General features: G+C 41.2%; 2 long non-coding RNA genes across 3 annotated transcripts; one reads left to right on the forward strand and one right to left on the reverse strand.

The window, feature by feature from the left end:
* The first annotated feature begins 298 nt into the window (after positions 1-298).
* Positions 299-10,779, forward strand: LOC119913137. Of its 2 annotated transcripts, none has more exons than XR_005446388.1 (3): positions 299-442; positions 6,915-7,253; positions 7,876-10,779. It is a non-coding gene; the product is annotated as an uncharacterized LOC119913137 (long non-coding RNA). The 2 variants fall into 2 exon arrangements; XR_005446389.1 differs by having other exon boundaries at positions 302-405.
* A 10,445-nt stretch (positions 10,780-21,224) lies between these two features.
* On the reverse strand, positions 21,225-23,688 carry LOC119913152. Its single transcript, XR_005446392.1, has 3 exons — positions 23,514-23,688; positions 23,026-23,061; positions 21,225-21,248 (listed from the first exon to the last, which is right to left on the reverse strand). It is a non-coding gene; the product is annotated as an uncharacterized LOC119913152 (long non-coding RNA).
* Positions 23,689-27,237: the final 3,549 nt, after the last annotated feature.

Genomic DNA, 27,237 nt, shown 5'->3' on the forward strand with positions numbered 1-27,237 from the left:
AACCATCTTGGACAACTCCTCTCATCCTCTCTCTGCTGAGCTGATGCAGCTCAGGAGCTCCTTCAGCCACAGACTCATTCAGAAAATATTAACAGCCACAATACAGACTTAAGTGAAACTACCCAAAACAAAAGGGTATGTAGGAGCCATACACTGGGTTTGTTTGGGTTTTTATTGGGTTTCCTCTCTTTTCTTTGCACTGTAGTGTACATGCACGCGCATCATGACGTCATCGGTTACTGTGGGTGTGACCGGGGGCGTGGTGTCTGTATTAATATGTGTGTGTGCTCACCTGTGGGGAAGCTTGGGTTGATCATGGCTGCAGGGTGAGCATGGGGAAGAACTTTCTGTTGACCGTTACCATCGTCGTCATCATTACTAACATCTTTCACTGATGTCTCTGAGGTACCTTTTGCACTGCTTACAACATGCATCACTCAAAGTAAGTGATTGGTTTTCTATGTATGTGAAATAGCGTAATAAAGAGACTCAATATGTACGATGGTTCAGCGTGACGCGTCTTCAGTGTAAATCCTCATGTTTCAGCCTGCTGCGGCGTTTTAGTTGTTTTGGTGGGTCTGGTTTGTTTGTTTTACTGGTATACGCCGCAATATTGTGTCAACAGAAAGTTGTTGTTGCGCTGATTCAAACATATTGTCAGGACTACACTGGATGTTTGCAATCGCTTTCAAATGTTGTAAGCGATAGATAGCCAGCGCTTTAGGACTCACGTAAGCCCATTCATTCACAAATTGGCTGATTACTATTCTCATTTTGTCATCGCAGTCGTCTTTATCACAAGGTATAAAACATTGAACTTTGTGGATTGTCTGTTAAGAACTAATTGTATTCCCTGCTAGGCTCAGCGGTACTTTCGCATAAGGTGATTGTACTGTTTGTTTGTTTTGGGACTTTTTGTAGTGTTTTGGTTCGTGCGTTAAGCGGGTGAAGCATTGCGCTTGGGAGTGCCGCCTCGGTTCTGGTTCTAAGACGGTCAGTCTGGTTCAAGACTATCGGTATTTAGGTACATAAATACCCACCGCTAGTATGCACAGAAGACTAGGGTTGAGTTAGTTTAGCTTCAGTGAATAAGTTAGAGGGAATCAATGACAACACATTGTACCTTGTTCACATGGTATGTGTCATGAAATATGATATATGATATAAGTGATTAGGGCGCTGTTTAGCATGTCATTAGCAGATATTTTTTGTGATTATTGGATTAGTTTGTAAACGAAAATGGAGTTGAATGGTTCCAGGTCAATTGAGAAACAAAACTTACACCCAAGGCTTTTGAATATAAATTGGAGCAGCTCCAAGAAGAATGTCAAGTAAAAGTAAGAAAAATTAAAGATGCAATAAGAGAAATTAAAGACCTAATGCAAAGTGTTGGAAATGCTGAAAAAATACAGTCTTGAAAGTTTGTCGAGTTTGTTCACAGAAGCAAGTCATCTCCATGGCGTTGTTGTTCCTATGCTTCCACCTGAGGAACAAGAAAAACAAAATGCTTGGTTTTAGAGTGTTGAAGAACATAAAACTGCTTTTGTGGAGGAGACTAATAAATGGCTGCTGGAGGCGCCAGAGGCACCAGCTGAGGGCGTTGTTGCACCATGTTTAGGATCTGCTGTTTTCAGCGATAATGAGCTATGCATAGTCAAAACTGTGGAAAATGCAGAAGATGACGTTAGGCCAAGTGATAGTGTTTCCAATGTGTCATTGAGGTCAAAGAGATTCAGTACAGTAGTGAGTAAACCTCTGTCTACTACATCATCAGCCAGAATAAGAGCTGAGGCTGAGACTGCTGCCCTTATGGTTCGTCAAAAGCTGCTGAGTAAAAAGCATGCCCTGGAGGAACAGCAGAAACTGTTGAGGAGAAAGCAGGAGGTGCTGGAGATGGACATGGAGCTGGCAGCGTCTATGGCTAAAGTGAGTGTGTTCAAGGCTTCTCATGTTTCTGTGAGATCAGATGGGATGAACTCTTATTTGAAAAGAGGGAAAAGTACACAGTTGAGCCATGAAGCTCCAATATTTGTGCCGGAGTTCAACACTCAACCATTGGCTGCAGAGGCGATAGGGGAAGTTTCGCTTCCAGGTGATGCTTCTGTGAGGTCCAAGACATACAACAAAAGCCAGTTGCCTGCTGCTGTGACCTCGGCCGGTCAGTCCACTTTGCATAGTCTGCCTGCTGCTGTGACTGGGGTTGATCAGCACACTTTGCCAGAAGGTGTTTCTCATCCATCTATTACTAACTTTCTGTATGGAGATGGACCTGTAACTGTGAATAATTCTGATCAGCGTTCTCTCACAGTTTTAGAAAGGCAAAATCAAATCATGTCTTTATTGACAGTCACTTTTTCTCTTACCTAAGCGAGATCTACAAGTTTTTGATGGAGATCCACTGCAGTATCAAACTTTCATAAGAGGATTTGAACACAACATTGAGGCGAGAACGCAAAGTCAGACGGATTGTTTGTATTACCTCGAACAGTATACGAGAGGTCAGCCCAGGGATTTGATCTGAAGTTGTCAACATCTGCCTCCGTCCCATGGTTATAGTAAGGCAAAATCACTACTTCAGGAGCATTTTAGGGATCCATTTAAGGTAGCTTCTGCCCATATGGACAAGGTGCTTTCCTGGCCGATGCTTAAGGCCGAAGATGTCAAAGCTTTACGGGTCTACAGTTTATTGTTGCGGGAATGCTGCAACTCTATGGGAGTTTCTGCAAGTGATCTGAACGTACCTACGAATATGCAAATCATTGTGAAAAAACTGCCTTATAAACTGAGGGATTATTGGAGAAGTGTGGCCTGCGATATTCATGAGAAGTCTCATCGCAGAGCTATGTTCTCAGATATTGTAAAGTTTGTTGAGAGGCAAGTCAAGATGGCGAGTGACCCTCTTTTTGGAAATATACAAGAGACATCTGCGAGTGGAAGAAATGAAGCAAAAATGGTCCGGTCTCAACCTCGTTCAAAGGTTAGAGGCAGTAGTTTCACTACTACTGTAGCACCTGCTGAGAATAAGGTGGAGCCTGGGTTTAAAAGGGAGAAGAACTCACTAGTGAAAGTTTGTTTGTTTTGTGGGGCTGGGCATTCGTTAGATGTTTGTTTTAGTTTGGATAAAAGAACACAAGATGAGAAAATTTCCTTTTTGAAGGAGAACCGTATGTGTTTTGGATGTGCGTCGGACACATGAGTAAAGACTGCCGAAAACGTATGACATGTAAAGTATGCAATAATAAGCATCCCACGTTGTTGCATATCTACCCCACAGCAAAACCAACGAGTCCGACTCAGGCCAATGGTGGCTTGAATATGGCCAGAGACGGTGCTGTGGTGTCTGTTCAGTCTAGTGGCTTGACTGGGGTCGGTAAGCAGGACTGTACGCTCTCTATCTTGCCTGTTCAAGTGAAATCTAAGAGGGGTCAGGAGACCTTGGTCACACATGCGTTTTTGGACCCAGGGAGTACCGCCTCGTTTTGTACAGAGCGACTCATGACTCGGCTCAATCTTACAGGGAAGAAGTTGGGATTTCTCCTTAGGACTATGGGGCAAGAGAAAGTGGTAGACAGTTACAAGTTGTCAGACTTGGAAGTCGTCGGGCTGGACTCGAACATCTTCTGTGGCCTGTCTGAGATTTTTACTCAGCAGAACATGACGGTTCATCGAGGTAACATTCCAAGCTCAAAAGACCTTCAAAGATGGCCGCACCTAAGACACATAAAAATACCAGAGATCAATTCTGATGTGGATCTTCTGATTGGCACTAACGTTCCTCAAGCTCTGGAGCCATGGGAGGTGGTTCGTGCAGAGAACAGGCGATTATTATGCGATTAAGACCATCTTGGGTTGGACGGTGAATGGCCCGCTCCATGGAGATTGTCATATCAGTGAACAATGTTTGCAGCCTGACATCACAGTCAATCGGATCTCGGTGGCGAGGCTTGATAAGCTTTGGGAGAAGCAGTTGAAGGTAGATTTCCCTGAAACTCTGCAGGATGAACAACCTGGTCTGTCAGTGGAGGATAAGCGCTTCATTGAGTTGGTCTCAGAGTCTACTAAGCTCATTGATGGTCATTATAGTATTGGTTTGCCGGTGAAGCAAAGACACCTCAAAATGCCAAGCAATAAGACAGTGGAACAACAGCGTGCATTGAGTCTTAAAAGATGTTTGAATAAGGATCCATCTTTTTGCTTCGATTACATCGCATTCATGTCTAAGATGTTGGTTAACGGCTATGCAGAGAGAGTTCCAACCGAGCAGTTGACCCGTTGTGATGGAAGGGTATGGTATATACCTCATCATGGGGTGTATCATTCTAAGAAGAAAAAACTGCGAATAGTCTTTGATTGTGGAGTTACGTTTCAGGGGACATCGTTGAACTCACAGCTTCTTCAGGGACCAGATCTCACAAACTTGTTAGTGGGAGTGCTTCCACGATTCCGTAAAGAACCTGTAGTGCTCATGGGAGATATTGAGGCCATGTATCAACAGGTCAGAGTGCCGGCTGAAGACTCTGATCTGTTAAGATTCCTGTAGTGGCCTGATGGAGATTGCAGTCGGGAGCTGGTGGAGTATAGAATGACGGTACACCTGTTTGGTGCTACTTCCTCTCCCAGTTGTGCCTGTTTTGCCTTGAGGAAGTGTGTTGAAGACAATCAAAAGTGCTTCAGTTCTAATGCAATTAACCCAGTCTTGCACCATTTCTACGTTGATGATTGTCTGTTGGCTCTGAAGAGGAAGCAGTTTCTTTATGTCGAGAGCTTAGTGCCTTGTGTGCGGAAGGTGGTTTTAAGCTCACAAAATAGGTTAGTAACCGACACTCTGTTCTCGCTACTTTTCCTCAAGAAGAGCTCGCCAAGGAGGTGAAAGATCTGGATTTAAATAGTGACGCTCTGCCTGTAGAGTATATCTTGGGTGTACAGTGGTGTGTCCAATCTGACTCATTCAAGTTTAAAATTACGCTTAAAACTCACCCACTCACAAGAAGAGGAATCTTGTCTGTGACTAGTTCGATCTATGACCCTCTTGGTTTCTTGGCACCTGTTGTTTTGTCTGCCAAGAAAATCCTTCAAGACCTCTGTAGGAGACGTTTGGGATGGGACGAACCTTTGCCCTCTTTAGTGACTAGAGAATGGAAGAGCTTCATGAGCTTGAAAGTTGGGAAGTTAGTAGATGTTTAAAACCTGTGGACTTTGGTTTTCTTGTTTCTGTTCAACTTCATCACTTTGCAGACGCAAGTGAGGAAGGGTTTGGGACTGTGACTTACCTGTTGCTCCATGATGATAGCGGGCGAACTCACAGTGTATTCATAATGGGAAAGGCACGAGTAGCTCCTTTAAAACTTGTCACCATTTCTCGGATGGAGCTGACTGCCGCGGTGATGGCTAGCAGAATGGACAAGTTGTGGAGGAAGGAGTTGCAAATGGACCTTCAAGAGTCTGTCTTTTGGACAGACAGCACTTCTGTTTTGAAATATATAAACAACGAGACATCCAGATTTAAAATCTTCGTATCAAACAGAGTGTCTGAAATATTGAAAATATCTAATGTATCCCAATGGAGGTACGTGAATACGTAAGCCAACCCTGCAGATCTAGCCTCCAGAGGTGTTAAAGTTCAGTTATTTCTAAACACTGGTGCATGGCTCCGTGGTCCTGACTTCCTTCATGAGCCTGAGAGCAGTTGGCCCCAAAATCCTGAGACCTTGGAAAACACTCTGATTGGTGACCCGGAGGTCAAGGCTGTGATGGTGAATGCGGCTCAGGTTGAGCAGGTCAGTCCAGTGGAGAGGCTCATTGATTACTTTTCCTCCTGGTTCCGTCTTAAAAGGGCTGTTGATTGGCTTCTCAAGTTTAAGACCTTACTTCTGTCTCTGGTGCGACATCGAAAGCTGCTGAGAGGAACCGTTTCTGAATCGGAACAAAGTGCTGAGCAGTTGGAAAAAGAGCTACAGGTCCAGATGAAAGGCTTTAAGGCTCAAGTGCCAAAGGGTTTTCTGTCTATGGAGGATATGGTTGTAGCGGAGTCATCTATTATCTGTTTTTGTCAAAAAACAATGTTTCCGGAGTAACTGGCCAACTTGAAGAAAGGAGAGTGTGTAAGGAGGACGAGCCACCTCTACAAGCTCAACCCGATGCTGGATGGTGATCTCATTAGGGTTGGAGGACGGCTTAGTAGAGCAGCTATGCCAATTGAAGCAAAACATCCAGTTATACTGGCTACGAGAAATCATCTCGATAAACACATGTTCAATCAAACACATCTTAATCTTATTCGCCATGTAGTTTACTGTGTGGACGGATGGACAGCAGAGACCAACATGTGTCCTCTCCCCTCTCGTGGTGTCTGTCCATGCAGATCCAGCAGCTTCATTTGTCTCTCTGAGAAGTAAAGCAGTTTCATACTGTAGGGACTCTTTCCTCAGTAGAAGTAGTTCAGACACAGTCTGAGTAGAGGACGGACAGACTGGGGACACATTTGGAAAACAAGGACAAAGATTCAAAGGTTCTAGGAAATAATAAACTTCACATGTTTAATATTTCAGCTGTTTGTTCAGGGTCAGAAATGCTGATGTCTGTATTCAGATGGGAAATAATATCAATAATCAATAATCTCCAAACAAGCAGAAAGCAGATGAAAGTAAAATGTCTCCTGTCTGATGGTGCGGAGGACGACTTGACTGACAGCTGTAGAAATGAGCAACATGAAGTCAGCGTGCAGCTGCAGCAGAGGAGTTAGTCTCTCCTTTCTGCAGCTGGGACTCAAGTTGTCTGAGAACAGGGTTTGAAATGCTGCTGAGTTCACATGTGCTGTTTTATAGAGACCTGATCTCTGCTGCTTCCATCAAAAGATGTTTGAACAACAGGAAACATTACAAGTCCTGACTGGAGGCTTTTCTCTTTCTGTTCAGAGACACAGGAGGTGACAGTGAAGCCTGGAGAGGACGCCACTCTTCCCTGTCGGGGTCACAGAGGTGCTGACATAGTAGTGATAAAGTGGATCAGACCTGACCCGAAGTCAGGTGATGGTTTTGTCTTCTTCTTCAGAGACGGCCGCTCATATGAAAACTACCAGCATGAATCTTTTTGTGGTCGAGTGGAGCTGAGAGATCCAGAGATGAAGGACGGAGACGCTTCTGTGATTCTGAAGAACGTCAACATCAACGACACTGGAACATATGAGTGTCGGATTAGAGAGGAAAATGTATCTGTACTCACCGGCATCGTCAGGCTGACAGTGACAGAGCCAGGTGAGTGTGTAGAGCTCAGAGTGTCTCTTTGTCTCTCAGGTCAGCGTGTAGAGCTCAGAGTGTCTCTTTGTCTCTCAGGTGAGCGTGTAGAGCGCAGAGTGTCTCTTTGTCTCTCAGGTGAGCGTGTAGAGCTCAGAGTGTCTCTTTGTCTCTCAGGTCAGCGTGTAGAGCTCAGAGTGTCTCTTTGTCTCTCAGGTGAGCGTGTAGAGCTCAGAGTGTCTCTTTGTCTCTCAGGTGAGCGTGTAGAGCTCAGAGTGTCTCTTTGTCTCTCAGGTGAAGCGTGTAGAGCTCAGAGTGTCTCTTTGTCTCTCAGGTGAAGCGTGTAGAGCTCAGAGTGTCTCTTTGTCTCTCAGGTGAGTGTGTAGAGCTCAGAGTGTCTCTTTGTCTCTCAGGTCAGCGTGTAGAGCTCAGAGTGTCTCTTTGTCTCTCAGGTGAAGCTGCTTCCTGGTAGTTGAGCTGAGAAACATCACAGATCAGATGTTTGTGTTTTAGAAAGATGTTGCTGATGAGACTTTAGAGGAAACAGCTGCTACGAGTCATGTGATCAAAGTGCAGTAGATAATGTCTGACATTCTGTCCACCTGCTGACAGCTGATACCTCACACCTGTTTCTGCTCTGCAGGTCACACAGCTGGACACAAGGAGGAAGGAGACAAGGAGGGAGGAGGCAAGGAGGGAGGAAACAAGGAGGGAAATGTTGGACTGAGAGTCGGTCTGCCAGTTTGTGTGATTCTTCTTCTTCTTCTTGGTGTTGGTGGTTTTGTGATCTTTAAAAAATATAACAGACCCAAAGGGAATCAACAACCTGCTATAAACAGACATGAACTGCAGAACCTGCAGTGAGATTAAGAGACCAGAGGCAGCAGATGAGAATTAGTGAGGATCCAGACTGAAGTCACTCTGGTTACTGTGGGGAGCAGTGATTGGTCGTTACTCTCTGGCTGCTGATTGGTGGACTGAACGTGCTGCTGGACAGAAGAAACACATTCCTCCTGTAAAATAAACCTGAGCTGTTGACACACGTCTGATTTCACCTGGAGGCAGGTTAATGCCAGATGGGCTGACTGACCAGCTGCTCTGTGGGACAAACAATATGACCTGATGCTGGAACAGCCAGCTGATTGTTAATTACAGGAAGTGGTACAGACCGTCGGCACCTCCCCCCACCCCTTCAAGTGGATCCATCCATCCAGGTAGAGTCAGAGGTCAAATCAAATTAAACGGGTAAAAGACCGAGAGAGAGAAAAAGCTCCAAATGTTTTAAATCAACAGTTACTGATGTCAGTGCCGCTCAACATCCTGCTAGCTGCAGTTATAACACTAACAGTCTGTTCTGGATGACGGAGCTGGACTTTGTTCCCAGTCCGACCCTGAAGAGCTCAGTCCCTGTTGTTCACTCACCGACCTGCATCAGAGGGGAAAAGATCCTGTTTGGATTCACTGCAGCTCTGTTTTCCTGCATGAGGACATTTTTCATCGTCTTCTCTGAGAGCTGCTCAGGAACTCTGACTGTGAAATGTTCTTAGACAACGATACAGATAATTAATACTTCAAGTACATTTTCCTGATTGTTCTCTTTCTCTTGGACTTTTACTTCAGTAACATTTTCAATGCAGGACTTGTATTTATTTAGTAGTGTGTTATGGGTACTTTTACTTTAGTTTCTGTATACTTGATCCACAACTGCTTTTCTCAGTCTGTAACAAAAGGAAACAAATGATCTTGGTTATTTCTCCTGTAACCAACTTTCTGATGCTGAACTGATCTCTGCTGCAGAGACATGAGGCTGTGATGTGTCTGTTTCTGGCAGCGTCCACTGTTGGCAGATATTTCTGTATCTTTGACTTTAAACACAATATAAAACTAAAGTCAAAATGTTACTTGAGTCAGAGTACAGATCCATGATGTTGGTAAAACTGTATCTATGTGTTGAATGTAGGTATGTAGAATCTTAATCCACAGAGTACGTGCATGTTTTTATTTCACACAATCAGAGCTGTTGATCCTGTTAATGTTGCTTGGAGCTGGAATCAAAAGCAGCTCAACCAAAACCCTCCTGAGCTTCCAGGCAGCCGTCCGGCTATCAGGTTACAGACAGCGAGCGTTATGTCCTCATTTTAAAACCATGAAGCTGACAGTCCAGTCTGACTCTTTATTTACATTCTAACAGACTTTAAATCAGTTATTTGTTGACCTTTGAGCAGCTTCCTGCCTTTAGAGCAGACGTGACCAAAAGTCAGTAAAGTCAATAAAACAGGATTATGAACTTTCTTTAACTGTAACTTTGTAGCTGAGAACTGAAAGTGAACTCTGAAGGCTCTAAATGTCTGGACCTGTTTGTAAACAGATAATAACATGGAGGAACTTTTAGAGGGCAGAGTTTGCTATGAAGCAGCTCTGAGCTCATTTTGTCTTCACCCCCCCCCCTCTTAGTCAGGATGTGAGATCAGTTCTTCCTCATTACTGTTGGCTGGTAGAAACTGACTGCTGCTCTTTTATTCAGGGTTTAATGTTCTCCAGTGCTGTGCCGGCGTTTTATATTCGACAATATGTAATTATAATAATAATAATAATAAATGTAATATAATAATATAATAATAAACAGTGATAAGAGTGTGCATTGCAAAGTTTTTAGGCAAAATGAACTTAAATGAACTTATCACACGCCTCTGGAGCAACTAGAGGTTAAGTGTCCTGCTCAGGGACACATTGGTGGATGTGTCACAGTGGGGGATTGAACATTAAAGGCATGTGTCTTATCCACTGCTCCACCACCACCCAGTACAGCAGCTGTTAACACGGAGGCTTTTCTTCCTCTGATGATCAGTCAGAGCTCAGTCTCTACACAGCAGCTGCATGTGAACTCCTCCGTCACTGTAAACTGTCTGTGGTAAATATTTTAGTTTGTGTTCTTGATTTTTTTCTCACATACGCAGTGAACAGACACCACAGGGAGGACGATCCTGTAAGATACAGTTAGACTTTTAACTGGAAAGAAACTCTCCCATCCTGTTCCTGTTAATGTGCAGTCATAGTCTGGAGCTTTTCTTCTTTGTCTTTAGAGACATTTTCTTCAGACTTTTATACAAATACTGCACCTCATGAAATGAGCCATTAAACTACATTTTCAAAACTAGAAAGACCTCTCTATGTCTCCTCAAGTAAAGTCATCACATCAGCTGAGAACGATAAAGAAATAAACCCTATCACTGGTGCTTTTCACTCTGCTGGCTTTGACTCTGTTTTGCTGTTGCTCTCATCTCTGCTGTCTCATGTTCACCATGTCAGAGCTGGTACTGGGGCCGCCGAGCTCCATTTGACAAACCTATTCAAATAAAAGCATTAAAGTACTTTAAGTACCCAAATGTCCACTGCTGGTCACTTCCTGTCAGCACAACTCCATCTCTTAGGGAACTTCCACCCCTACTAACCACACTAGCTCCACCTTATAGCTCCCCCAGCGGTGACTTGCTAAGAGATGATGCAATACCTGCATTACATTTAAATAAACTTGTTCTTACTGCCACACAAAGAGGTCTTGTTGGAAGTAATCTTATGATCTTGGACTCAGAAATAGCTCTCCAAGCTGACTCAGATGTTCCCTTGTCTGGCTACATTATTTATAGTGTGGGGAGAGGTGGTGGTGTTGCACTTTATGTAAAGTGCTGCTTAAATGTTTCTGTATCCTTATGAATGTCTACTTTAAATATATATATATATATATATATATATATAATCTGATTGATGCATCACGTGTTTGTGCAACTCTGAATGGCTGATTATGGTTGACCTGATGGTTTTTTACCTGTAGCAGACACATTTTAAGACATTCGTACTGAGCTTAATCTGACTCAGCTCCTAACCAAACCGACCCGCCCACACCTTAAAAACCTGTAAAAATCTACTCTGCTAGACGTTGTTTTAACAAATACTCCCTGTAAATGCGCAGCCAGTGGGGTCTTTGCTGATGTCATCAGTGACGACTGGCCTATTGCAGGAATACGAGACTCAACTACCCCGACCCCAGTTTCCTTTCCAAGAGTAGAGTAGAGCCCTGAATGCAGTTCACCACTGTGCCCTCAGGTTTATCACTGACAACACTTACTGTTATTATCACTGTGATCAAAATGTGGGATGGGCCTCTCTCTCTGTGAGGCGTGAGCAACATGCTCTCTTCTTTATCTATAAAGCTCTTCTTTCAGAACTACCTCCACAAATATCTACTTTCATTTCTCCAGACTTAAAGAGACTCCAGTGGTCTCCACAGAGCTGAGCAGGACTGCTTTTACTTCCTTCGCTCCATATTTATGGAATAAACTGCAGACCAAACTCGAGCAAAACTTTATTTAAAGAATCAATACGATGTGGTTTGTTATTGTTCCACTAGAATTGTACATTTTGGTTTGAAATGTTTTGATCTGTTTTCATATATTCACTTGTTTTTACATTAATTAACATGAATAATTAACATTCCCTCTTCAAATAAAGTGTTAAAAAGTACAAGTTCCTCTGTGTTTTAATATTGTTCAGTTTGCTCTTCTCTTTTTGTTAGAAGTGTTTCATGTGCATCAGTTAGAAACAGCCACTGTGTAACACGGTTATTTCTAGAGAATGCACTTTGCTTCTTGATCGGCCCAAACTCTTATTTAGCTATTTCTGTTTAATACAATTATTTTACTTTCTTTAATCTGCATGAAGGTGTCGATAAGATCACTTTAAAATATCCCACTTGCTGCCTCGCCTACTGTTGCCTGTAGTCTGTTGTTCTCTTGTAGACAACAAAACCACTTGCTTTGTTACTGAGGGAGCTGCGTATGATCTGCCTTCTCCAGCAGCACAGGTACCCGACACCATCTGATTATTCCTAAATATTTACAACTCAAAGAATTATTGTGGCAACAACACTGGAACAGACCGTTGTTGACTAAAGTAGCATAAGACTACATATAGAGGGAGACGTGTGCATCTCAGGACTGTTGAATACTCTCCCTCTGCAGCTCAGAACAGCTGCTAGTCTGACTAATGATCATCATTATAAAACAAATCGCAACCAAGCGAATTACAGAAAATAAATAATTTCTATCAAAAGAAAGCCAGGCTTTGTGTAACGAGAGGTCCTGCTGATTTATCACAATCAATCCAATGATTTTTAAACAGTGTGGAGCCTACATTTATTCTGCAGAGACTAAACACACTTTGACACGTCACTAATGGAAAGTGAAAGTATTTCTGCAGCTTCGGGTCACACAGGCTGTTTTCCAACACAGTGTGCAGTTACAGGAACTGAGTAACATTAGTAGAACAACCTGAAACAGAAAAGGTTTTTCCCTGATGTTGTAGATCAGGGGTATTCAATTAGATTTCAAAGAGGTCTAGTTAGAGAAAATTTCCTGAAGCAAAGGTCCGGAACATCAAAACGACGAACTTGCGTTATCATTCAGTACTATAACCTATAGTTGTATCAACACATGTTTTTAGTCAACAATGGACTGTCAAATCAAATAATATTTCAGTCAGTTTTCACATCAAACTGGAAGGATAATAAATAATAACTATTCAAATAATAAATTCTAAATTTAAGTAAACTAAATTAAAGTGCCTAATTTTTAGAAAAAATGTAACAAAAAGTGTAGCTTGAACGGACGGCGGCTGGGTCCGGATCCGGGCCGCGGTCCGCCTATTAGTGACCTCTGTTGTAGATGTTTGAAGTTAATGCCCAAATTAACATTAGCTTGTTAAATCTACCTTCCTCTTTCCTCGTCTCTCTCTGCCTCTCCTCAGATGCGTTCTGCCAACTGTGTTACTTTGTTGTTTTTAGCTTCTCAATACTTATTTACTCCTCATTTCTCACATTAAAGCCCAACAGTTTGTGCAGGAAATTATATTTTCTGACTTCTGCGACAAATTAATAAAATAAGGTTTATTATTATTATTATTACAGCCAGAAAACCCTGTTTGAGTGTTCATATGAGAACCTGACTGCTTCTCTTCATTATGTCGCTGTGTTTCTGAGAATCTCATGAAAACCAGGACCTGCTGATTTATTTGATGTGTGATATCTCTGAGAGAAGAAGACTGAATCTCCTCCATAGTTAACAGACTGAGAATCAAAACTCTATTAACAGAAACAGACTCTGTACTGAAGCTGAACGAGGTCGATGCTGTTCAGGTCTGTGGTTGTGGTTTTGTTTATTCTTAGTTTTCTGAACTGAAGAGAGGTGAGTATCTGTTAGCCGCAGCCAAACCAGAGAACTTTTTCAAATTTTCCATCCGACAGCTTTGTGAAACCCAAAGAACCACAGGAGGAAAACAAGAACGAGAAGAAGTTTATTGAACCTGCAGAGAAACAAGTTGCCGGGGCAACAAGAGTAAAAAATCGTTAAAGTCATTAAATATAAATAACAGTAAAGTTTGTTTATATATATATATGTGTATGCATGTATGTATGTATGTGAGTGTGTGTGTGTTTATATATTTACACATATATTTTAACAATTTATTAAATCTTTAGTTTCAGTTTTTTCATGTCACTGATTTTACACATAAAAACATCTAAAAATGTTGCACTAAATCGGAATCAGCCTACAAATGTTGCTTGACATTTAGCACGTGTTAAATGTCAGGTGACTTCTGTAGCGTACTGAAAGTCCAGTATGCCTGTCGCTGGGCGTCGTACGTCATTTTGGGGAACGGTCATACATGTCATTGTTCTGTCCAACAGACATTTACAGTATGTCATTTTGGGAAATTTAACATTCAACCTATTTTGTCATTTATGTATGAGGATTTGTCTCTTTGTAGCTGCATGAGTCTAATTTAGCTTTGACAGTGAAATCATTGACAGTGAGTGCTGAACGTGAGAGGCTGCGTCGTTGTTTCTAAAGTCCTCAGTTTTGGCCCATCTTCACTAAAACGCCCTCCGGAGTTTAGAAACGCAAAACGGGGTTGGCAGCATTTCCAAACTTCTCTGTTTTAGGTCTTTGTTTTCAGTGTTGTAGTCTGGACGGGGAGGCAAACGTAGCAAAAGGTCTCTGTTTTAATAAAAAAATGCAGTAGTGTGGATGGGGCCTCAGTGAAGAGTAGACGACCTCTGGCTCTGCTGGAAACTCTGAACACACAAACACAAACAGTTCAAACAACATGAGAAACTGTTGGAGACAAAGAAACTTCATCACCAGACAACAACTCTATTTATTATATTAATTATATTAAAATTGAAATTTCTGTGCTGATTTCTGTTTTTTTCCCGTTCTCTCAGATTAGTTTTTTCCTGTAACCTTCTTTAAATGTGCACGTGGCATCTTTTCACCTGCATGATAAATACAACCACATATAAAGAGGTTACTCCCCCGAACCAAATGCACCAAAGAGGAGGGAAGACTAGATCATGCCTGCATGTATGTTTATGAAAATAAATGAGAAAAGTTGATCTACGGTAGAAAACTTGTCTGAAAGCAACACAGAATGCTGCATTATATGATTCATTGTTACTGCATTATATTTTTATATTTTGAATTGTTACCTGCAGCCTGAATTTAGTGTTTCCCTTTAAATAAATTAAGACATTCCCGCCATAAGTTGATACAGAAAAATGCAGAAATTGTCAGCAGACTGCAGTTTTAATCCCCTTCAATGTTGAAGCAAAACATACGCTCTTACATTGCAACATCCAAATGTTTCAAAAACTTCCCTAGAATGCACGATCTGTGGGATAAAACAAATTACTGGGGCAACAATTCCCAGATACCTGCTCAAGTTTGATCTCCTAATTTAGGATGAAGTCTGAAAGATAGCATGTAAGCTGATCAACCTTATTCATCATTGACCATGACTACTGACTTGTCTTTAGATAATTGAACACATTAAACATTAACATTAAAATTGTGAGGAAGCAGTTAGCTTAGCTTAGCTTAGCTTAGCTTAGCATAAATACTGGACGCTGTTAGTCGTGCTCTGATCTGCTGTGGAGTGATTTTGGTTTTTGGTTCCTGTTCTCAAAGTTTTGGTTTTGTGTTCTCTGTTTAGTCTATTGTTCCTGACCCTTTTCATTCTGTGCTCTCTGTCTTGCCTTGTTCCTGTCTGGTATGCATGCTGTTCTGTGTCTTCTGTTAACTTTGTCAAGTCTGTCCTTGAGTATTGTCGCATGCATTACTTCCTGTTTTACTTTGCTATCCTCCTAGTGTCTGGTGATCATGTCTAGCTTTGTTCCTCTTCTGTCTAGTTTGGTTTAGCTTTGTCTGATTTATTGCGTTACCTCTGCCTGGTTTATTGTACTTTTTTATTGTACGGGACCTGTGCATCTCCTGCTCGTTTGTTCCTGTATTTAATGTGCTCAGTTCTGTTTAGTCCTTGTGCATCCTCGTGTAATGTTGAGTGTTCTGTCCTGCCACTGTATTATTTGATTATTCTGTTTCTGGATTTCTGAGCCTTTGTTGGATTTACCCCTGTGTTTGAACTCTTGCCTGCCTGTGCTCCGACGTGAGCCTGTTTTTGTTTATTTAATTAAATTCCTAGAACTGCACCCTCTTTGCTAGTGTCTGCATTTGGATCCACACCTCAGTTTGTTTGCCGTTGCACTCAGCCTTTCCATGACAGAGGCAGGGGAAACAGCGAACCTTGGTTCTGTTCACATTACATTAAATTTACTCATTTGGCACTTTTATCCACAGCGACTTACATTTAAGGAACAACATACAAGCATCAATAAAGCAAGAGATCTACAAGTGACAATAGATACTAGTAAGAGTTAACTGCACATACAGCGTCCAAAGTTAATAAATAAAGAGCAGCTGTACCTCTGGTCCTGTTGGTCTGATGGCTGTTTGTCAATAACTGAGGTCTTTTGTTCCTCTCACTGCTGAGTAGACTGCAGCTGAATAACACTCTGGAAGACAAAATGCATACAAATTACATTGCTGCAGGGACAACAACTGTACTGTTAGTAGATTCACTGCTGTACTACTAATTCTGCAACACTCAATAATGACAAAATAATTTTATTTTTCATGTAGAATTACAATAACTTTTAAACTTTATGTGGTGGTGGAAAGTGTTTTGATGTTTCTTTTTACTATATTAGTTATTGACAGCAGCGCAGCCAATAACTGACACAAGATATGCCCATAGCAACATAAATGTTACGACCCATGAGGTCTGGGTGCTATAATTGTGTTACTTTGGGTGTGTCTGTCTTTCCCCCGCAGGTGTGTACGCGCGCCTGCTGAGTGACGCTGGGTGGAGCTCACAGCTGGGGCCGATCAAGGCCAATTAGTAGGCTATGTAAGCCGGGCCAGTTGAGTGCTCGTGGTGTGGTGGTCGTCTCGCTCGTCATCGGCTCATTCAATCCGTATCTGTCAGTTGTTATTCACATTAGTCTGGGTAACGTACTGTGCGACTTACTGTACCGGGCAGTGGAAGCCGGTGTGGTGAGCGGCGGGTGCCCTCCATGCGTGCTTCCCCAACGCGGTGGCGGTGGGGACTGTGTGGTCAGCTGGGTGGTACTTTGTTATTTAGAAACCTCGTATAATTTACATTTATATTTGTCTCTCGTGTAAGCAGAGATTGCTTTTTGTTTTGCCCTCTTTTCTAAGAATAAATACGTTTACTTGACACATGTTTTTCCACCCGGGTTATCAATCTTTTGTTCGTCCCCCACCCCTAGATAAGCCGGGGACGTAACAATAAATTAAGCAAATGAGCGTCCTCCAATCTGATGCCTGAAGCCGAGTGAGTCGGTGGAAGATTAGGGACACCTGACGTCGTAGACAATGATGAATGCGGGAACTCAAGACACAGGCTTTCAGCCACCCACAAATTCAGTAAGATCTCTTCTTCAAAATCCATTTGAGAGGAGAACTTTGGTGGAGAAACTACATGTCAAAGATCTCGGCCCAGACCAAGCTGACATCAAAATCAGTCTACAGGCTAGCGAGAAAGTTAAAACGTATGTATATGCTCTGCAATTGGTACAATAGAAAAGCTTGGCTAGCTGGTTGCCGTATTTTTCTTCCCATGCTTGCTTTTTAAAGCGAGAACGGATACAATATGGACTGTTACAGGAGTAAATGACAGATACATTTATCTGAGAAGATTAAGAAACATGAGTGTACAAGGGCACATATGGACAATATGGTGAAGGTTGCCATGCTAGACAGAGTAAACATCGCTACACAGCTGTACGAAGGCCACAGGATTGAAGAGGTGGAAAAGAACAAGCATGTTTTTTCAAAGATAATTGACAGTGTTAAATTCTGGGGGGCCTTTAAACCGGTCTTTGAGCTTGCCTTTTCTTTTCACGCCACTTTCTATGTTTATGTTCACTGTTTATGTTTTTGTCTAAGACACTTTTTAATATATTTTCCACCTGCTGTCACTCTTCTCAACACCACTGCTCTGAGGGGTGGAAGACCGAATATAACTGGAGGGTATTTATCTGTAACAGGGAACTGGATGACCACAAAGCTGCTCGCTCTGTTAAAACAAGATCAAGTGCAACAAAACAGACAAACATCAGCTAAAACAGACCACCTAATAGTGTGAAACCACAACAGCTTCACGCCACAGTTCACTGGAATCAACAGGTTGCTCCTGTGGTTTGATTTGCAGAGACACAAAAAAGATGCAGAAGACAATCAACCAAGTGTCTTTGGTCTGCTGAGTCCATCTTCTCTGTTATTTAAAATTAAGCACTTAATGTAATAATTATTTACATTAAAGCAAACCGATCAATAATGATGTTTGAGTAAAAGTTTAAATATATTTAGATATACTACATGTGAGCAGAATGCAGAGAAATGTAAGCTCTAATGACTTATTATTATTATCCCTTTGTTTTATTAACAGTCCTGCAGTGAAACATGTGCAGTGTTTTTATCAGAAACAGGAAACTGGACAAACACAGAGCTGTTAGCGTCTTTTAACAGATTCACTACAGGGTGCACAACAGACAGACTCCCATACAACACATATCCTTGAAGTCGAACCCATGCAACTTGAAGAGCTCATCTGACACCAACGGAGCATCTCCATCAAGGACATTTCCTTAATTCCTGCCCTGTTCAGCCAATTCAAGACCTTCTCAGAATGCAGATCCAAGCCACTGTCACAAATGATTCTCAAAAAATACCAAAACAAAAACACTGGCAGTAGCATTTCAGGTGTGCAGATCCGAACTTGTCACATATTGAGGCTTGGTCAAGGCCCTTTAGCGTCATTTGTCCATTTTAAGGCTCTGCGGTCAAGTTAGCAATGCTTAGCAACCATAAATATGCAACATCTGGTTAGACTTTCAAAATAAAACACTAGCCATTAGAAACATTGCCAGTTTGAAACGACACATTATTAAAATTGTGAAACTTTGCAACTTGGTTTGGTTTAGGCACAAAAATACTTAGGTTACGTTAAGGTTAGGAAAAGATCATGGTTTGGGTTAAAATAACTACGTACAGAAGTTAACATATGTCACTTGCATAACTTATGCAATTTGCTTGAGGCCGATGTGCACAGCTGTAGGATTTGCCAGTCGACATGCATAAAGTCAGACTTAGGTTTAGGCACTAACATTTCTGATGGTTATAGTAAGGGTAGGAGGCTGCTAAAGCTAGCTAGCTTTAGCGTCAAATAACTACCTTGTCACTTAAGCTTTATATGCTTTGTCACTTTTTGGTATTGGACGCCCTACGATCTCAACTATGACGCTATAGCGATCCCCACTGTGTTACAAACTGACGTGACGGGTTTTGACCATGCATCCATATGTAACAAGTTGGGGAGTGAGAACGAGTTGTTTCAGTCTGGACGGCGTGAAAGTAGCATTTTAAAACAAAAACATAGTGTGGATAAAGCCTCAGAGTGCTGGAGGTGTAGCGGTCCTGGAGGGTCTGTTGACATTAAGTCCAGTGGTCTCTGTTTTTTGGGGATGATAATGATGAATTTGTTTACCTCCTGTTATTCAAAGCAACAGTAGAACTCATTTAGTTTGTCGGCCAGGCTAAAGTCGTTAGTGGAGAGGAGAGTCCCCAAATATGTATTTTTACATTTGTGCTGTGCAAAATCATATCAATAGAAGCAGGGAGGGATTTGTACGTTTGTGGCTCGCTTCCAGTCAATTAATGGAATTTAGTGTTCTGTGGAAATCTGTAGAAAGAAATCCACAAGTCTGAGAATCAGTTCATTAGCTACACCAGCAGGTAGCGACAACGACATTCCCTCAAGTGAGTTAACACGATATCAGCACTACCCAGCATCACCCTCATCTACAGAGACAACAAGGAGGAGGACTGTAGCCTGGTTTCAACCAGGAGGTGAAAAATAACTGGAGAATCTTTATTTAAGTCAACGATGGTGATTCAGGTTCATCATTATTACTACCAAGAAATAATTTACCTCTGCTTCGTCTGATTCGCTGCCGTTGGCGATGTGATATTCTGATGTCACTGAATGTGATGTCCTCTGTGATGTCATTTCCTGCAGCTTCTTCTTCAGCAACTGGAATGAACCAAAATGAACAGCAATATAATTTACATGTTAAATTTTCACTGGACATGGACATCATTACTTATACTTAAAATAACTCTCAATATGGTAACATGTGTAGGGTACACACATCCATAAAAGGCAGTACATTAGTATGTTCAGTGCTTTTGTTTTATAGAGTCTACGAACAGTAAAGACGTAAAAATCAAAACTTGTTGTTCACAAGTCATCCGTCTGTCACTAGGAAAAACACTGTGGGAATGTAACAGTGGGTAAATCATGATGATCTGGTAGATAATTGTTTAATCAGTCATTTTATCAGTGCGGCGCCTGTCACATCTGTCTGTGCTCAACACACGGCTTGTCTGATCCCATTCAAAAAGTCTTCTTTCAATATTAACGCGTGTTAAATCCATAAGTCTGTGTCTAACCTGGATGTTTCCTCTGAACACGCCATCTGAAAAGTAGAAGCAGCAGAACCAGTAAAACCAGAACAAAGGACAGAGGAACAGACCACAGCATCACAGAGGGAGGAGGAGGAGCTGGTGATGAAGAAAGACAGGTGGACGTAGGAGGACGTGTAGTGGTGGGTTTCCCTAAAATGAACAGGAAATAATTATCAAAAGAACTTAAATGAAAAATGCATTACAAAATCCTCCTTCTGGCCTTTTCTGTTCAGGTAGGTGCAAATTTGGGTATTTAAATATTTACCCATTTTGTTTAATGTATTTTCCAGGTTTGGAAGCTGATTTATATTTAATATTTAAAACTAAGTTCCAATATTAGTCTTGTTAACCTGCACATGTTCACGTTACACATGTTTAAAGGTAGAGGTGCTGTATCGTACTAACAGAAAGACACACAGAAGTGAATTCATAACTTCTGTCCAGTTTAGAAACAGGTCAGTTTGAGAATTATCTTTGAGCTCCTCACCTGTGACAGAGATCCAGCTGGATGGAGACTCTCCACGACCGCTGATGTTACACTTGTAGAGGCCTTCATCAGACTTGTTAACATGGTGGATGGTCATGTGACCTGTAGGCTCAGTCCTGATGAGGGAGCCATCTTTATAGAAACCAGCTGGGAGGTTGGAGGGAGGGGTCTTTGTTTTACAGTGCAGAGCGACATCATGTCCCTCCATCACAGGGAGGACAGGACTCTGCAGGATCACTGGTCCACCTCAACACAGAGACAAACTACAGCATTTCATCATTTACACACAGCTTCATCAACACTAACTCCACAGTCTGATCTTACCAGTGACAGTGATGTTGATGGTGTTACTGGTTGCTCCCTCTCTGGACTCACACCAGTAAACTCCACTGTCCAATCGGACGATGTCAGTGATTTTACAGGAAGAACCAGCTGATCTTCCCCAGCCAGCTCCACACTGAGTCCTGGTTTCTCTGGTTGTGTTCCTCCTCAGCGTCCATCCAGCAGAACTGTCGTCCTCCTCACAGCTCAGAGAGACAGACTCTTCTTCAAACAGCTGAGAGCTGCTGGGACTCACAGTCAGAGAGGCTGGAGGGAAGTTATTGTATTTTTAGTTAAATGACCAGACGGGCATCACAGTAAAACCTTGATGTCCAAGCATTGCATTTAAGAAACTTGTTTGTTGAACAAAAGATTCTGAACTTGTTGCCAAACTGATGCTGAAGATTTTAAGCTTCTGAAACTCCTGACATTTTACACATTGAACCTTTACTGGTACAGGTTTTGTGTTAATCCAATGTCACTTAGTTGTAGGTAGCTAATGATTTATTAAGTGATTTATTGAAATAATGAGCACAGCGGTTGCTAACATGCTGCACAACAATGATGGCTTGGACATCAATGGGACAGTTCCTTGAAGTAATGAGCTCAGGGAAACGGACCAGGCTTTATTATTATAATTTATTTCCAACCAGCTCAGTAGCTGCATTATGAAGAAAGATTCACAATAAACTTTTTTTGGGGGGGGTTAAACTGATTTATCTATGTCATGTATTTTAAATTGGATTCAGTGGCAAAAAGGCTGCCAGACATACTAGAAATTCTTTTTTGCCTCCAAATGAATAAATACTTAATAAATCTCTGTGTGTTTTTATTACAGAAGTATAATAGTTATGCTTTAAATCTGAGTCACAATAAAACTATTTTAACTTTATCCATTTAGATAAAGGACAATAGTTACAGCATCTCAACTGAGATGGCAGCCTCTGAAAAAGTAATAAACCTGCCAACCATTGAAATAATGATGACATTTCTGCACATTTGAATTGAATTAAAAAGTCTCTAGTTTGTAACTAGTTTCATAAAAGGTTTTATTGTAAATGTGGAACAGGAACCAAGGTTGACCAAGGTGCTTCACGGGTTAAAATACAAAAACAAGACACTACTCACACAGCAATAAAACATTATAATATACAGTATATGATATATAATATATTATTACTACTTCTTCTCCTTCTAACGTACGTATTCAACACAGTGATGAGACTCACTGCATGAATTCTACCAGAAGTAGAACAAGAAGAACGTATTGACGAAACATGCTTGGCAATGCTTTTTGTCTGATTTCAGCTACTGTAGGAACATGTCTATGCAATGTGGCGACGTAAGGTCTTTACACACCACTGAAAACATAGTTATATTAATAGTAATAATGAATTAATTTACATAGCGCTTCATCAGGGAAACTCAAAGTGCTTCACAGTGAAGTGGGGGGGACTCACCTCAACCACCACCAATGTGTAGCACCCACCTGGGTGATGCACAGCAGCCATTTAGCACTTGAACGCTCACCATACATCAGCTTAAGGCAGAGATGGAGGGAAACATAGAGCCAGTAACTACAGGGGATGATTAGATGGCCAGATGGTGAAAGCCAGGTTCATGACGTGGGGAACCTCCTACTCTTTGCGACAAGTGCCATGGATCTTATATTGCATTTCTGTTGATAAATCCTCAGAAATATTACAAACTGAACCTTTAAGACATGGGTCAAATCTTTTTATTATAAAGATCTATTATTGTCAAAGCAGTCAAGTCAAAAAAGAGTCAAATTTTGATACATACCTTTTTGTTTTGGGTAGTTTCACTTAAGTCTGTATTGTGGCTGTTAATAATTTATTAATGTTCATTTGAGTTTATGTATGTTATATCTTGTGTTTTTTTTGTGTTGAAGTATTTTACTATAATTTTACTTATTTACTATTTTCATTAGTAATGTTCAAACTCTTTGGGTACATTTTATATCAGTATTCTCCAGGAAGCGTTATGCTAAAAGCTTTTGAGCAAAGTTTTTGAGTTGACTCACCTCCGCTGGTCCTGCAGCTCAGCAGAGAGATCAGCACTGAAGAGAAACCAGACTCAGGTTAAGATTTAACAAACAACCAGACCAGAAACTTTGAGTTCTGCTGCTCACTGCAAAATCTTCTAACCTTAAATAATTTAAAATATGTATATTATTGAGGATATTAAATGTCTCAGCAGTATTATGTACAAGAATACATTTCCTGTAGAACAAAAAGTTTATTAATGCTGCGTTCTGTTAATCTCTTTTCTCAAAGGCTTAATTATTAAAGTAACTTTTTAAGGATGTGATTTTCTGTCTGTCTGTCTAAAAAACACAAACATTAACTAACGGTACAAGAAGTGACTGTTATTTCATGTCTGTAGCATAATAAAGCTTGTTGCACCAGCTGCAGTGTCTAAATTATTTTCATTGAGTGTCATTGTCGTTGAGTTTTGTCTTTTTTCAGGTAAATTCTAAAGTGACGTTGTTTTTCATCAGATTGTACTTACAGAGCAGAAAAGCTGTCTGTCCCATCGCTCCTCCACTCAGTCAGTCCAGTTAATCTCTTCCTCTCTGTAGGTGAGAGCAGTGACTGTGTAGAAGCTCATCTGGTTTTGCTTCTTCACTCAGAGCTCATCAGGAGACACGGGGCCCTACACAAAGAGTTTAATCACATGCAGGAAGTGACAGCGCTGCAGGGTGAACATGAAGGAGGGCTGATCTGAGATCACTGAGAGACAGATTCATTAGAAACAAGGAGGTAAAGTTCCTCAGTGGAGTTTCTCTCCACTCTGTAAATATCTTTGTGATGAAGATTTCACTTTTCAAAAACATTTTGTAGAAGTTTAGATCAAACTTTCCTGGGTTTCCCTCTTACTTCTGTTGTTGTTGTTGCAGTGACACAGATGTCCTGCAGGAGGCAGTAACATTCACTGTGCAACTAAACTGTGGTTCATCTCTGATGTTTAATGATCAGTGTGAGTCCTGTTTTACGTTTACCATCTGGATTTTCAGGCTGGCAGGCTGTTCCAGAGCCTCAAGGCCCTGACAGCAAACGCTCTGTCCCCTTTAGTTTTCAGTCGAGACTCTGGAACAGACAGCAGACCTCTGCCCGAGGATCTCAAGGTATGTGCTGGTGCGTATGGGACTAAAAGGTCAGAAACATAACAAGGCGAGAGGCCATGAAGAGCTTTAAAAGTGATCAATAGAATTCTAAAACATACTGGGAGCCAGTGTAATGAAGCTAAAATAGTATAAGTAATAATGTGGTCATATTTCTTTGTTCTGGTTAAAAGCCTGGCAGCTGAGTTCTGGACAGTCTGGAGTCAATCAGTAGATTTTTGGGTTAAACAGGTGAAAAGGCTGTTGCAATAATCCAGGCGTAATGAGATGAAAGCGTGTAAAATGATCTCGGTGTCCTTAAAAGTTAACATAGGTCGAATTTTTGCTATATTTCTAAGTTAATAAAAACATGATTGAACAAGCTTTGTGGTGTGCTGCTCGAAATTTAAATTACTATCAAACCAAACCACAGGCTTAATGTGATTTACTAGCGAACCAGCAGATGGCAGTATTTGATACTGCAGATGGCAAATACTGCCATCTGCTGGGACCCGATGACCAGGATTTCTGTTTTGTCTGAGTTCAGCTGGAGGAAATTATTTGACATCCATTTTTTAACTTCACAAAGGCAGTTGTTAAGTGAACTCAGCATTCCAGGGTCTGTGGATCTGACGGGCAAGTATATTTGTGTGTCATCAGCATAAATATGAAAAGAAATGCCATGTTTATGGATAATATGTCCAAGGGGAAGCAGATACAAGGAAAACAAAATGGGTTCTAAGACCGACCCCTGAGGCACACCATATTTAACTGGACAGAACGAGGAGACATAGTTGTTTACAGACATGCAAAACTTCCTATTTGACATCAGCAGACATTAAAAGGTCATTGGTGACTTTAAGCAGGACAGTCTCAGTGCTGTGGTACTTCCTCAAACCAGACTGAAATTTTCCAGTACAGTGAGGAGCTGTTTGGACACAATTCTTTCTAGAATCTTTGCAATAAAAGGCAGTTTATAGGCAGTTTAAATAACCCATAGCTACTGAGTTTACGTCACCTAACATTATTGTTTGTGTACGATTTTGATATGTGTAAAGACAGGAAGTAAATATTAAATATAATTAAATAAATGGTTAAAATATGTAGCGTAAGCACTTTCTAGTCAATACATTTCAGTGAACTGTGATTATTACAGAAGTTTATTGTCAATTCTGACATATTAAAGGGGCAGTATAGGCCATGCCCTAGTTATATTAGACGTAAATAGGAGTGTTAAAGCATTAGCTAAAGATGTTTATTAAATGTGAAAGTCAAGGGAAATGTGTTTATCACAGAGAAAGTAACTGACCAGAGTGAGAAAATGTTTTATTGAGACGGTGAGAATGTTGAGTATGTGATTAAGCTTTATTGGGCCTGGACATTGAACTGAAATGCGTCGAACAGAAATGTGTTGTGTTAACCTGGATTTGAGTTGTTTAATAAAACAACCAGAGAAGCAATCTGGAACGAAACACAGATGCACCGTATCTTCATTGCTCCTGTTTCACCTGCTTTCATACAGGTCACATATCTGCTATTGAGGTACCTATCCCTGGGACCCGTAACAGTTGCATTTCAAATAAAGGTTTATTAAAACCAAACTAAGCAGGCTTACGCTGTGAGCACAGCGGCAAAGGTAAATACAAACAAAACATAATCCAGAGGGAAGAGTCCATGAACAAAGAACAAGGTACAATCCAACAAAATAATCCAAAAGGGCAGGGAGAGGACAGAACACTCAACACAGACAAAGGATGTGACAAAGACTGAACCAAACCGAGGGCTTAAATACACAGGCAAACGAGCAGGGAGGGAAGCACAGCTGAAACACCTCAGGTAATCAAACAACAGGAAACAAAGCTAGACAAGGACACATGAGAACTGAACACTACAAAGTAAAACAGGAAGTAAAGCACACAGGAACACACCAGGACAGATCTACCAATGTAAAACACAAAGCATGGAGAGACCGCAAAATCAGGGCAGGGAACAGAGACAGGACCAAACAGGAACAAGACTACACAAACATGGAGACAAAGGACTAAGACACAGATACAAGGAGAGAACACACAAAGCACAGTGATCAGCGGGGTAACAAACTGAAACTAACAACAGCCAGACAGAAAGACAGAGACGAGGATGAAACAGTAGACAAGACCAAAAAATAATAAACACCCAAGTACACAGACCAGGAGTAACACTAGGACATGAACTAAGGCACAGGACTAAGAACTAAGATAAGATACTAGACAGATACTAAGTAAACTAAAACATGCAAATGAATAAAAGAATAAACAAGGCTACACAGAGAAACACATAACCAAAACCAGACTTAAACAGGAAAATATGAACACAAACCACACTTTTAACAATAGCCTCGGTAAGGTCAGAGAACCTGTATGTTTTTAACTTAGTATTTGTTTAGATTGTATAGCCTGTTGCGAGGAGTAGATGATCAGAAATGCAATTTTACTGTGGTGGCGATAAAAGTTTAAAGACTGTGATATGCTTTTATATCTACAGATTATTTTATTGGCTGGTCAAGTGTTGATCTTAAATCGAGCGTCAACTCATGGATGGCCTCTTCGTTGTCACACAAAAAACATTTATTTAACAAACAGAAAAAATGCTCCAAACATTTTTCTATTTTAACTTACTGATGAAACAGAAAACAAATTAAATCACTTTGCCATTAAAAACAAACCTGACTGTTTAATGGCTGTAACAGTAGTACAGGCTGTGTTATGGGGAAAAGAAAAGAAAAGAAAAGAAAACTTGGGGTCAGGCCAATGATTGTGATAAGCTTTTGGCCTGGGGCCTGGGGCCTGGGGCCTGGGGCCTGGGCTTCTCATACCAGGGCTTAGATCTGAGGCCCCTGCAGGGCTCTATACTCTAATCGACTTTTTAGAGATCTGCTTTCATGCTCAGCTGCCGCTTCACCTCAAAATCACTGCTGACACTGCACCATGTCAGGATCATGCTCCATTTTACCTTCACTTGTTAACAAAACCCGAGATACTTGAACCCGTCAGGTCCTGCAGCTCTTTGCCCTCCTGAAAAGGTTTAACTTATTGTTCTCAGAAGAAGAGTTTCTTTGTATAGAGTCATTCAGAGAAAATGCAGAAATATCTA

This window comes from Micropterus salmoides, unplaced genomic scaffold, assembly GCF_014851395.1.
Source record: "Micropterus salmoides isolate LMB-PRFRI ecotype aquatic unplaced genomic scaffold, ASM1485139v1 Ms_hic_scaffold_2, whole genome shotgun sequence".
Lineage (NCBI taxonomy): Eukaryota > Metazoa > Chordata > Actinopteri > Centrarchiformes > Centrarchidae > Micropterus > Micropterus salmoides.